Source organism: Ambystoma mexicanum, chromosome 9, assembly GCF_040938575.1.
Source record: "Ambystoma mexicanum isolate Mex_15411 chromosome 9, UKY_AmexF1_1, whole genome shotgun sequence".
Lineage (NCBI taxonomy): Eukaryota > Metazoa > Chordata > Amphibia > Caudata > Ambystomatidae > Ambystoma > Ambystoma mexicanum.
The window spans coordinates 586036232-586050106 of NC_090931.1; the positions used below are offsets into that span (position 1 = coordinate 586036232).

General features: G+C 44.0%; 1 protein-coding gene across 2 annotated transcripts in view; it reads right to left on the reverse strand.

Moving 5' to 3' along the window:
- TRPV1 (transient receptor potential cation channel subfamily V member 1) overlaps positions 1-12619 on the reverse strand; it is a 434265-nt gene extending 421646 nt beyond the window's left edge. For both annotated transcript variants that reach the window (XM_069615193.1, XM_069615194.1), the window contains exon 1: positions 12202-12619. The gene's annotated coding sequence lies outside the window, so the exon portion shown is untranslated. The remainder of the gene's footprint in view (positions 1-12201) is intronic.
- Between the last annotated feature and the right edge of the window lie 1256 nt (positions 12620-13875).

Consider the following 13875-nt stretch of genomic DNA (forward strand, 5'->3'; position numbering starts at 1 on the left):
TTCTATCTGCAGACATCTTACCCTTCTAGTCAGACATACAGTGCACAGAGGTCCAGCCCAAAGAGCCAGCCGTGTGTTACACATCACCTTTGAAGATACGGTATACGCCCAGTCAAGACCGGCACCTCTACGGGAATCAGGTGAGCGTTACACCTGATGGATTATAAAACTTGCTATTGCTCCTCTGGTAAGGCACTGTGGAGTTTCCCTTTGACAAACCAGTTAAAGCCAGCCCAGCCCAAGAGCCACCCTTTGGCTGCTTGCTGCAGCTGGTGCAGCACTCAGTGCTTTCACTGGGTTGCTTGGCTCGTCCTTTATCGGGTCGGGGTGACACCTTGCTTCCCATTGTGGACAAGGCGCCCTGACCTTTTCACTGGAGATGCTCGATTGTGCCTCCCTGCAGCACAGAGGTACGAAGACATCAGAAACCCTGCTTACTGCCTCGAGACCGCTCTACTGCTTTTATCTCGCATTGAGCTGCCACAGGACCTGTGGTACTTTCTTTGAAGTCATAATGTCGAATGCAAAAAGTCGAATCCAAAAATTTCAAAAAAAACATTTTAAAAAAAAAATTTCGATAAAGAAATTCGAATGCGTTTTTTTTATTTGTATGTTTTTTTGGCTTTAGCTAGAAAAAATAAACAGGAGGCTGGGGGGGGACCCCCCCGGGGGACCCCCCCATTAAAAAAAGAAATTAAAAAAACACATTCGAATTTTTTTTTTTTCGACATTTTTGCATTCGGCTTTTTTGAATTCAACTTATTCACTATAAACTGTTTTGGACCACTTCTAGCTGTTGCAGTGCAGACGTAACACAGTGAATCGCATCGCCAATGTGACATAATCTCAGGCTTGCTGCTTTGGAAGGACCTGACATGTTACATCCAGAGCGCCGACTTGGCCCAACAGAAGCATCATCATCGACACAACTCTAAAGAAGCTGACTCGACTTGCTAAACGCCATCGACTCTCCTATCTGTTATGCTGACCTGACCCAGCGGAGCTATTGTTTTAAACTGACTCAACCACTGCCGCGAGCTATTGGGATCCATAGACTCGAACCGTGTTGAGCGCCCACTCGATCCACAGGTGCCCTGGCCTAAAGCCGCCTTGATGTCAAATTGCCACTGGATAAGCGTTACTTGACCATCTCAACACTGGGTTCACTGCAGGAAAGCACCCAGAAGCGCTGGCTTGACACTGTCGAGCACCTAGTCCACCTTAAAAGACCATAGTCACTTTTAAGCCCCCTTTCTTAACTTTTAAATAATTATTCTTCAACATTGACTTTGTTGCTGAAATCTTTTGCCGGTGCAAAACCGCCTACCAACCCAGAGTGCCCTTTATTCTCAAAGTCTGCCTTCTTCTCTGTGCTTCATTTACAGGGGTGGGTCTTTATTGTATTTAATTAGTTGTGCACATTGTTAGCTTTTATTAAAGTTTCTATTTATAGACCATTGATTAGACATTTTATTATGGTACCACAATACTATTGTTTGTGTTGCAACTGTATCAGGTCACTCCATTCCTGGAGATACAGCCTGCCCTCAGCCCGCTCTACCAAAAGCAGCCATGTATTTCTTACCTGTTTGGCTGTGCCAATTTCACCTTTATGATGGTGGTCACTGCTGGTTTAGTAGTAGTGTGGGTCTGAGTAACCGATTTAGCCATACTCATCCCTGTACTCTTGCAGAGGAGTAGGGATTTCATAACAGGCACATGAGCAAAAATGTAGTTGTAGACCTTTCTAAGAGGGCCCCATCCCACAGGCCAGAGGGCCCCATCCCACAGGTAAGAGAATCCACTCCCACGGACCAGGTTATTTGGCCTGGATTTTACTCTGTAGAGGGTCATTTGTGTCAAATGGCATTTTTAAGTAGCACTACACATTAACAGTTGTTGGAGCTTCTTAATGGCTTGCATTGCTATGCTCTCATATGTGCACTAGTGATGGCAGAGCATACATCCCAGGGGTCATAGAAAATGAACCAATATCACACCATGTGGCCATGAATGGACCAACCACACACAGAGAATACCTCCAAGGGGGTTCATAAAGCTAAATAGCTGTACATCCCTATGGCACAGTGATAATGGTTATATACAGGATGGTAATGTTACTATTCTGGACCGGTATTTTGTATTTTCAGCAACCAAGAAAAAGGGATTTAAAAGCAATTTCCGGCAGCCTGTGCATTGAATTAATTTGCAATACTGCACGGAATTGCCCAACCACTCCATGAGGAGCACCAGAAAGCTCCAGGAAGCCCAAGCCACCATTAAGGTACACGAGGTACCTGGTAATTCCAAGATGGCCGCCCGATCGATTCCCGAAGCCCTTCCACCTAACTGAGCCTTCTGCAGCCTTTTGCAGCCATCTGATTGGCCACCGGGCCCTTCTCTTCCCCCACTGGCTGTCGGCAGGCGAAGCCGGCCCACTCACTCTAAGGCCCACGGGAAGTAAGGCCAACACCTGTTTGTGCCTGTTTGCTGCCGATTCTGCCTCTGCCAGCCCCCCTGGCCCACACAGGAGAGCACCAGACCTTGAATACAGACACTCATTCTCCCTATACCATGGAAATACCTCCTGCACGACCAATGCTAAGCATGCCTGAAATGTACATTAAGGTTGGCATTACTAACACAGAACTTTAAAGTGGAATTTAGCTGTGCTTTTAGTCGCACTTTGCAACTGCATACTTTTAAAGCTGCATTTAGGTGGGCTTTGATTCACATTTTGCAACTGCCTCTTCAGATTAACTGTTAAAGTGGAATTTAGTTACATAGGCCCCATTGCCATATCCTAACTGTAGTGCACTATCGACACTTGAACCTGCATAGAGCTGCTGATACTTAAACTGAGATGAGATAAAATTACACCTAGTCACGTCTGACGCTCCTAGCCTGTCACACCAGCTACTAGCGCACCTTGTATCTCAACTGGTCTGCTAGGTGTAGCCAGCCTGCTTGGACTAAGTCAGCTAGCATGTACTCTCTAAAACTAAGCAAACTAAATATCGCTGCACTAGATAGGACAGCTAAGCTACCTCTCTACGCCGCCTCCCTCATCATACTAGCGGCACTATCACTCTCCTACCTTATCATGTCCATCTCTCAACAAACCATAAAACCAGTATCAAGAAGATACTATTACATATAGGCCTTGTAGTACTGCAGACAGAAACCTCAAACTTCGTGCACGCCTAGCGAAATTGTACGAACTACCAGCAAAGCAAATTGAACAACTAAACCTCCTAAAAAAGAACATACAGCCGAAATTAACTGCAGAATACTCTAGGAAAGTTCATATCCCTAAAAGACCTACACAAAAATGCTCCAAACCTACCATTATAGCAAGTACCACGCTCACCAAACATCATCTCAAAGGTGCGCTCATAAATGCTAGGTCCTTAATCGCCCATGCAACAGAAATTTCAGATATTATTCTTGTAGACCAACTAGACTTCCTGGCCATATCAGAATCATGGCTGCACGATGCAGCGGGTCCCGCCCTCTCATTAGCAGTTCCCGACAATTACACCATCATACGAGCAGATAGACACACCTCACGAGGTGGAGGTCTAGCCATTATAGCCAAGATCAGTCTTGACATGAGAATCTCTACATCCCCTATCACGAAATCTTGTGAATGCCTCTCGGTCAAAATCGCCACCACTAGCTCCCAAACACTAAACATCGTCCTGGTCTACAGACCTCCAGGCCCTATTGGAACCTTTGCTGAGGACCTCTCCACCACCCTGTCTAACAATTTGAAAAGCACCTCCCAAACAATAGTGCTAGGTGATTTTAACCTAGGCTACAATGACACTAAGGATACCCAGTATACAGCTACTGCTCTGATCCTAAAAGAATTGGGTTTCGCCCAAAAAGTGAACCTTCCCACTCATAACAAAGGTTGCATCCTTCATTGGATAGCTGAACACAATTGTGGAGTAACCATCACAGACTCTATCCCTCAGATCTGGACAGACCACTATCTACTACTATTCACAGTTGCTACAAACTCAGTCACAGCCAAGTCCACACCTGCCCCTCCTATACCCACGAGGAACAAAAAGCTGATGACCATGGAAAAACTGTTGCCCATCATACTTCCACAGCTAAACTCGCTTCCAGCCAACACTGATCCTAATGTGCTAGTTGATCACTTCAATGAAACTATGAACACAGCCCTTGACCACATAGCACCACTCAAATTACGTACTAGCAAACCAAAAAAACATCTCAACTCATGGTTCACCCCTCATCTAAAAAATCTCAGGTTAACCAAAAGAAAACTAGAATCCCTATGGAGACTCACTCCTACAGCAGAAAACAAACTGAACATTGCAAAGGTATCCTCCCAATACAAAAAAGATATCCTACTAGCTAAACAGGAAACAACAATACCAGAATATCCCAATCCAAATCAAGTGTCAGAGAACTGTTCAGTATCTTGAAAGAGCTGGAACCCCCTATCACTCCCCAAGATAACTGCACCAAGGACTGAAAATGGTGCTCAGACACTCAGTTTGCCCTTACCAACAAAGTAGTCAACCTTCAAATTAAAATCGCCCTTAAAAAAGCATCTCTCACACCACATGGCGCTCTCACCTCAGCACCTTTACCTAAACCTAAACAAATAACACGCTTCTTCACCACCAGCACTGTAACGAATAACCTGAAAGAGTCGTGGGTCCTGCCACTCCTAAAGAAGCAAACCCTCGACCCGGCCATTCCCACCAATTTTAGGCCTATCACGACCGTGCCCTTTCTCCTAAAGATTTTAGACAAAGTGGCATACATGCAAATACAAAACTTCCTTGAATCCAACCACCTGCTCGGAACCCCCCAATCTGGATTCCGTCCACAGCATGGTACCGAGACTGCCCTTATCGATCTCAAGGCCCAAATAGATCAATGTAGGGACAATGGCCAAGCAGCCTTACTCCTCCTGCTATACCTCTCAGCAGCTTTCGACTTAGTCGACCATACAGTCTTATGCAGCCACTTAGACTTGGCTGCTCACTTCTCCAAAGAGGCCATAATATGGATCAAATCCTTCTTGAGTAACCGCACCATGAGAGTCTTCTCTCCATCAGCCTCAGCTGACCCGATCCACATAACATGCGGCGTGCCCCAGGGATCCTGTGTTTCACCAACCCTCTATAACATATTCACAAAGCCACTCTTCGACGAAATGGATCATTTGGGTATCGCCTACACCAACTATGCAGACGACACCCAAATCCTCTTTCCGCTTTCAGGCGATTACGTCATGGACCTGGCTTTAGTGAATAAAATCTACAGCATCGTTCAGGCATGGATGGCCACCCATGGATTATGCCTGAACGACGACAAAACCGAGCTCATAATCCTAGGCACCCCGACTCACATAACTAAACTTAACCCCGACTATGCAAGCTTCATCATAGACGGTAATAATATCCAGGTGGCAAAGGAAGTCAAGACCCTAGGCTTCTACCTTGACGCCACTTTAAACTTTGTCAAGCAAGTCAATTCCCTAGTCTCAACAACGTCATATACTTGCAAACTCATTAGAGCCAGCAAACAAGTCCTCTCCACAGACAGCTGCATCACACTTGCCAGAGCCCTCATACTGTCCAAACTGGACTATTGTAATGGTCTCTACATTGGGGCTAACAAACAGACCATCCACAAAATCCAGGTCCTCCAGAATAATGCCCTTAGAGCTGCTCTCATGATAAACAGAAAAGAGCATATCTCCTCTATAAGAAGAGAATATAAATGGCTATCCACTCAGGACAAAATCCAACTCAAAATTGCCTCCCTTACTCACAAGTGTCTTAATAACATGGCACCACCCTACCTCATGGACAGGATACACCTGAGAACCTCATCTAGACCTACAAGAATGCCCAATGCGAACTGCCTTCATGCCCCTCGCTTTAAACGTACCACTATTGGAGGACATAACTTCGCAGTCAAAGCAACTCAGCTGTGGAACTCATTACCACATGACATTAGAGAACCCCAGCCCTTCCTGAAATTCAGGCAGAATTTGACCAAGTGGCTGAGAGCCAATGACAGCTAATTACTCTGACCTACTGGACCCAACTGTCCTAACTGGTGATCCACCTGCATGCCCCCAGTACCATTACCTCGGTCGGTATTTACACCAATGTATATTACTGTATTTATTCCACTGTATATGTCCTTTATACCCTCACCTGTATCACCTGCTTGCTGGACCTAGTTCCTGCCTTGTACATATTTTGCTTATTGTATACTGTATTATGACCACGCACATGTACCTGTACATGTTTTTTTTTCTATTGCATACTGTACTATGACCATGCAGATGTACCTGCAACGAAGTTGAGCATATTCTTGTCTTGTGCGCCCCGATGGTCCAGGGCAAGACGCGCCTTACAAATAATAAACTAAACTAAACTATTCACGTTCTTCTCCCAGCACACGCACTTGAGCACACATGATTTACAACACCTATATACAGTACCACTTCAAGCTTTATCTCCTCAGCTGAAACTTTACAAACCTGTCCAATCAAACAAGAGATGGGTGGTTTGACCACTTTTCATGAAATATTCACAGAACACTTTTATTATTACAAATTATTATTTCCAAAGTTCTTGGAATACTCTCTTGGCATATTCTCGGGGGATAAAGACCCAGACTTCGTAAATAAGAGGTCAAAGATTTGCATTCACTCTTGTATTCTCATTTTAAATGTCATGTATCAAACCTCAGGTTCGATATAAATGTTTAGCCCTCAGCTGACACGTGTTTCGTGCCGTTGTCGTGCTTTTTCAAGGCTCTTTACGTTGCGTCTTAGTTTGCATTGTAGCTTCCTCTTGTCGTAGTATGCACGCATGGAGATCATCAGTAATGTAACGTGTCTGTGTCGCTAGCATATTTGCCGTGAATCAGACAGCATATAAACTAGGGGGTGGCTTTCATCTATTCTGAGAGCCTTTGCCTAGCGCCATGTTTCCCAGATGCAAAGAACAGCTTGATAACAAAAAATGGAAAATACACAGGATAGTTCCATTTTTAGACTAGCTCTTATTTAGATCTGATAGCTTCTAAGTCCACATGGGGCTTATCCTCAGGAAGTGCTGTTTTTCCTCCTTTTTTAACATTAACATGAACCGGTTTGCAGTTCAAAGTATAATTTGAAGTTGGTTTGGTTTCATTGCCAGATCGCAGAAGTAAATGTTAACATCCACTTTTTCCGACAGCACATATTACGGCGGATGGCAAATTAATAAGAATGTGTCATTTTGTCCAGGATCACAAATGTGTTCAAGCGGTGATGTTGGGATTAGAAATCCAGTCGCCTGATTCCACTGCTAATAGTTTAGCCACTAGACACACATCACTCCTCTTGTCAGGCTGTAATCTCAGCAGCTCCGGTATTAACTCTCTGGGATCAATAATTCCCAGAATAGAAGGCGCTGGTTCTATCGGATGCATTATTCAGATTTGCAGACCTGGCCTCTTTCTTTTATTATATGCTTCTCCCAGAGCTTTTCCTCCCACAAACATCTGTAAACGTGTTATTTTTAGACAGTACTTGAAAAGGCAGTCGACGAATAAACATATTCAGCTATTGAAAAGGGTCATCATATGATTTTATTCTCCAGTGAAAGGTGTAAAGTCCGGTGGATAGCTCGTGGGTTAAGCGCTAAATTCTGATCTCAGCAGGATGCGACTCAGCCCTTTATCCTTCCGAGGTCAATAAACTGAACTGAGTACCATTACGGTTGGGTAATAATGACACCAGCTATTAATGCATTTAGAATCAGGAGGAATCCAGCATGACATGCTGTAGCATGCGTCATATCTAGACAGAATTGCAAGATTTGCATTGTGTCACATCTAGACATAAGTAATACTAGCTTGCATCATATCTAGACAGAATTGTGAAGATTAGCCTCTGTCACATCTAGACAGAATTGTGAAGATTGGCATTGCGTCATATCTAGACAGAATTGCAAGATTTGCATTGTGTCACATCTAGACATAAGTAATACTAGCTTGCATCATATCTAGACAGAATTGTGAAGATTGGCATTGCGTCATATCTAGACAGAATTGCAAGATTTGCATTGTGTCACATCTAGACATAAGTAATACTAGCTTGCATCATATCTAGACAGAATTGTGAAGATTAGCCTCTGTCACATCTAGACAGAATTGTGAAGATTGGCATTGCGTCATATCTAGACAGAATTGCAAGATTTGCATTGTGTCACATCTAGACATAAGTAATACTAGCTTGCATCATATCTAGACAGAATTGTGAAGATTGGCATTGCGTCATATCTAGACAGAATTGCAAGATTTGCATTGTGTCACATCTAGACATAAGTAATACTAGCTTGCATCATATCTAGACAGAATTGTGAAGATTAGCCTCTGTCACATCTAGACAGAATTGTGATGATTGGCATTGCGTCATATCTAGACATAAGTAATACTAGCTTGCATCATATCTAGACAGAATTGTGAAGATTGGCATTGCGTCATATCTAGACAGAATTGCAAGATTTGCATTGTGTCACATCTAGACATAAGTAATACTAGCTTGCATCATATCTAGACAGAATTGTGAAGATTAGCCTCTGTCACATCTAGACAGAATTGTGAAGATTGGCATTGCGTCATATCTAGACAGAATTGCAAGATTTGCATTGTGTCACATCTAGACATAAGTAATACTAGCTTGCATCATATCTAGACAGAATTGTGAAGATTAGCCTCTGTCACATCTAGACAGAATTGTGATGATTGGCATTGCGTCATATCTAGACAGAATTGCAAGATTTGCATTGTGTCACATCTAGACATAAGTAATACTAGCTTGCATCATATCTAGACAGAATTGTGAAGATTGGCATTGCGTCATATCTAGACAGAATTGCAAGATTTGCATTGTGTCACATCTAGACATAAGTAATACTAGCTTGCATCATATCTAGACAGAATTGTGAAGATTAGCCTCTGTCACATCTAGACAGAATTGTGATGATTGGCATTGCGTCATATCTAGATAACTGTAATATTTGCTTGCGTCACATCTAGACATAATTGTGAAGATTAGCTTGTGTCACATCTAGACAGGTTTGTGAAGTCAGCTTGCGTATATCTAGACAGGATTGTGAAGATTAGCATGTGTCACTTCTAAATAGTGATGCCACTAACCAACCAATCTCACCCCTCTGCATACATATCTCAAACTCTAACTAAATACAACCATACCTCTAATGCACAATAAACCACACACGATTCACCACACTTCAACACCAAAATATATTACACATAGCCTCACGCAACAGCACACAACGGCTCCCATCCGAAAAGTACAGCTCACCAAACGGTGCTAACCGAACTGAGGCTGCAACCAGCACATCACCGCTCTCTTGCCTTTCTCCCGCTCAATCCTACTAACCTTCCTACCCTCTTCCCTTTCCAGATCCGCCAGAGCGCCTGCGGACCACGCTGGTGGTGACGGTGCGCGGTACAAATACCTTTAGCATTAACATATACTAACGCAATGTATTATTACCGATGCCACAATTTAGAATCTGGGAGTATCAAAAGGTGCTCTCTTTGTAGCTTTTGGTCTTCAGATATAATTATTTATGTTCATAAATTAATGCAACTCATGCATTCTTCTCAGCAAATACTTTCCATGATTAAAAATGCATTACTAGGTGGGCTAATGTCCATTGAATGTATTCATGCATGGGCGCTCAGCTGAAATGCTGAGTGCAGGCCAAAGGGGGCAGCCCGGCAGTCGCCCTATTCTGCTACCCTTTGAGACGTGGTGGATGGATTGTGTTGGACTAGGCTGGTTTATATTAAATCATGCTATGTTATATTAGGGCATCGAAACATAGCTGAATATAACATTAGATAGGATGATATGCTGTGTTATGTTACGGCGGGCTATGTCTTGCAACAGCATGCTTCTTTATGGTAGGAGACATCATGAAATGCACGGTACAGCAAGCAATGATATGACATGATGGGTTATAATATACTACACTATGCTTTGTTATGCTAGGACATGTCTTACAATTACATTGTGCATGTGTCATTGTAACATATGTCCTGGAACGGTTCTGCTGTGCTGCATGATGCTGTGTAAGGCAAAGGAAACCTGCCAAATGATATAGAATGATCTGTTGGGATATAATGAGCTATGCTGCGGTGCCTAAAGGTGTGTTAGGTTATGTTGAATATATTTGCAGAGCGTGATGGCTGCCCTAGAGTGGCTGCGTGGTGCTATAGAGAGCAGTGAGCGAGGGCTTTGGGGAAGCAAGATTTTATTTTAGTTACTATGTCTGCAGTAGAACAATATTGAGGAGACAGGGAAGGCGCTCTAGTTCTTCAATGAATAAAACGCCGCTGGGAAGAGGTTATGCTGCGGTAAATCTCAAAATGACAGTACAGAGCCTGTTACTGTTGCTGTTATAGTTCAGATGTGTTCTAGTTCATTGCTCATTGTCTATGCTTCTGTGTTGTTTGAAAAGGTTACAAAATCAATAAAAAAGATGTTCAACAAAAAAAGATACAGTACAGAGCATGTTATATGGTGGGTTTAGGTGCTACACTATGCTGTGTTATGCTTGTACTAATCATACAACTTAATTCCATTGGATATTGTGTTGTGTTATGATATAGTCGGTTTCTGTGCTACACTATGCTACGTTATGCTTGTTCTAATCCTAACATTACATTCTATAGGATAAAGTGTTATGATATGGTCGGTTTCTGTGCTACACTATGCTTGTATAAATCATAAAATTACAATTCTTATGACCATGTGTTATGATATAGTGGGTTTCCGTGATACACTGTGCTATGTAATGCTTATACAAATCATAACATTACATTCCATAGGATGTGTTATGATATGGTGCGTTTCTGTGCTACACTATGCTAGGCTATGCTTGTATTAACTATAAAAGTACATTCCCCCATGATGTGTCATGATATGGTGGGTTTCAGTGATAGACTATGCTATGTAATGCTTCGGCAAATCATGACTTTACACTGCATAGCAAGATATGGTATGGAATGATGGGTGCCTGCACTACACTATGTTATGCTTGGCCAAATTATATAATTACATTACATAGCATGATATGGTAAGTTATGATATGGTTAGTTTCTATGCTACAGTGCGCTATATTATGCTTGGACAAGTAATAAAAGTACATTTGTTAGCATGAGGTGCCAGGTTATGATATCTTGGGTTATGTTATGCTGTGGTATACTATGTTATATTAGGGCACTGATAAACGTAACATAGCATAACAGTGTTACATATTGTTGTATGTAGACTTTTGCAGTTCAACGTGATGAAAAAGTGGCACCCCACTTGCGAGCACGTTGCATTTCCTAAATATCTTTCAGTTGAGATGATGACAGAGACCCTGGTGTCTCTGTGGCCGGCCCGCACTCTGGAACACCTTGCCGGGTAATACCGGAACATTGCATTGCACATGAACTCCGCAAAACGATTACAAGCAGGGCTGGTAGGCGTGTCTGGGATAACGCATGTAATATGCTCTCTGCTCAGAATATTCTGCAATGCCGGCAGTAGTGAGTGTGTCCGAACCGTGCCTTGGGCCAGGTGGAAGCGTCTAGGTTCAACACGAAACGCCGTTACACAAAACTATGACACGATACCAGTAAACAGACGTTTCACGCAATCTCCTCAGAGGGTCCACCTACTTCACGTCAATGTTAGTGGCTCCAGCCACTCGGGAAAGCGGCTGATATAGCATATCTCCCAACAAATCCATGAAACCATAACCCATGGGGTGGGGTAACATGGCCGAGCGATATCGCCAGAGGTGTATCAGCATCAGCAATGTGTGCTATTTAGTAATAATAATATCAAACGTTTACTGTAATATGTAATCCCAAATTCAACCCGTTTCTAAGCACTGTAATTACAGTTCTCATATCACCCATGACGTCGGAAGGATGAACAGCTGAGTTAAGCCCGCTTGGATTTGAACTGGCAAGTCAAGCCTTGCCCAATGTCACAGGCGAGCGCTTAACACACGAGCAATCCGTGCTATAATAGATGACATGATGGACAGGCGACCAAGATGCCTCCAAGAGGATGGCGGCAAAGCGGGAGGATGTTGCAGGGAAGGGGTAACAACCGGTACTTACACATGCAGCGGGGTTGCCTCTAAAGTGCCTCGTCGCGGGGTGGTCCTAGCAGAGCGCTATGCTGGGTCGGCCTCTACATTACCAAGGATGGAGTCAGCGCCTCTTGGCTTCCTTAGTTAGGACCGGTGCTGCTGCTGCCCCCGGGCAGAGATGGTCAGTCGCGCAGCAGGGGCTGACAGCAACACAATGGAGGCGGAGAGCTTCCCGGGAAGCAGCAGCAGCGCGGCCTCCCCAGGGTGCGTGAAAGCTCTTAGCGTGGACATCGGCATGTGCTCAGGCTGCTTTTAGTAACGCGGGCTTCTTGCTGGAGGACCGGTCTGCTGTGCTCCAAGGCCTCTGCCTCTTTAAGCCCTGAAAGCTCGAGCGGGGGACCCGTCAGCCGAAGGGAGACAGCTCACGCCTGCTGACATCTTCACTCTGTGCACAGGCTGCGAGTGTGGTGCAAACCCCGAGGATTGTGTCTAGTTGGTTTGATGATAAATGTCTCCCGGCTGCTGGTGCCATTGATGTCTTACTTCAAAGGCATATTTCCAGTGAGGCCTATTTCCAGTGCCGCTGTTTGTGTCCCCGGATGGGCAACAATTAAAAGCATTGCCCCCACCCCAGTGCTCCACGTGCCCACGTGTGACACGAAGCTACTTGTACCAGTCACGCAGATGAGCCAAGGGTCATATTTCTCAGCGTCATTATGAATTTAGGTGGCATTGGTAAAAATGTGGTATTTTATAAACCTCATATGTTTTTAATCCCACCTAATTATTGTTGTGATTGAATGGGTATTTGTAGCATGGGGCACAGTGGTCTGCCCCTTGGATATTTTCTCTGTACCTCTTGTAATAAATATGCTATGAGACAGCCAAGTCCCTGTGGTGTAGAGCCGGCATTTAAGATGTGCCCCTTGTACCCACAACTATAATGATCATAAGTCGCCCATGCTGGTGGCAGGGTAAACTCTAAATAAAAGCTATACACTGCTGCATCAGTAGCCTGATACGCCGCACCTGCTCTAACCATGGTACAGAGCAGACACAGTATTTAAGATTTGCCTCCTTGCACTCAAAACTATGATGATCATAAGTCGCCCATGCTGATGGCATCGTAAACTCTAAATGAAAGCTATGCCTAAGTTTAGGCATAGTGCATGGTACTACTTATGATCACAACCGCCACGTCCCAATTGATATCGCACATGTGTCAGCTCCTGTGAGTCAGCTCTGCTGTGGAAGGTGACCTGTTTTCTGCTTAGCCAGGTGTAGCCAAATGGCAAGACAGAGACCTGGGGCACCGGGCCTCCAATATGATGTCTTCATGAATGCAGGCAACACCCTCTGCCCGAGACAGCCACACAGTAGGGATCTGTCCTGGGCACAGGCATCCAGGGAGTACACCCATTCAAAAGGAATAACCTCACACCAGGGTGCTGAGACTCTAAAGGCCTTTATTCTCAGTGCGAAGGGAAGGGGCGGGATTATGATAGGTAGGAGTGCTCTGGTAAATGGAAGAGGATGTTCACCATCTTGATTTTCACTGTCCCTTAAGGAAAAAGGACTTTTTACCTTAAAAGAAGGGGGTCTTCCACTCCTTCAGCATATTCGCTCAGTTTCTTTCAGATCCTTTAAGGTCGCAGATTCGTTCTGAAGATCTCACTGGACTACCTTTGGAAGAGTTGTACTC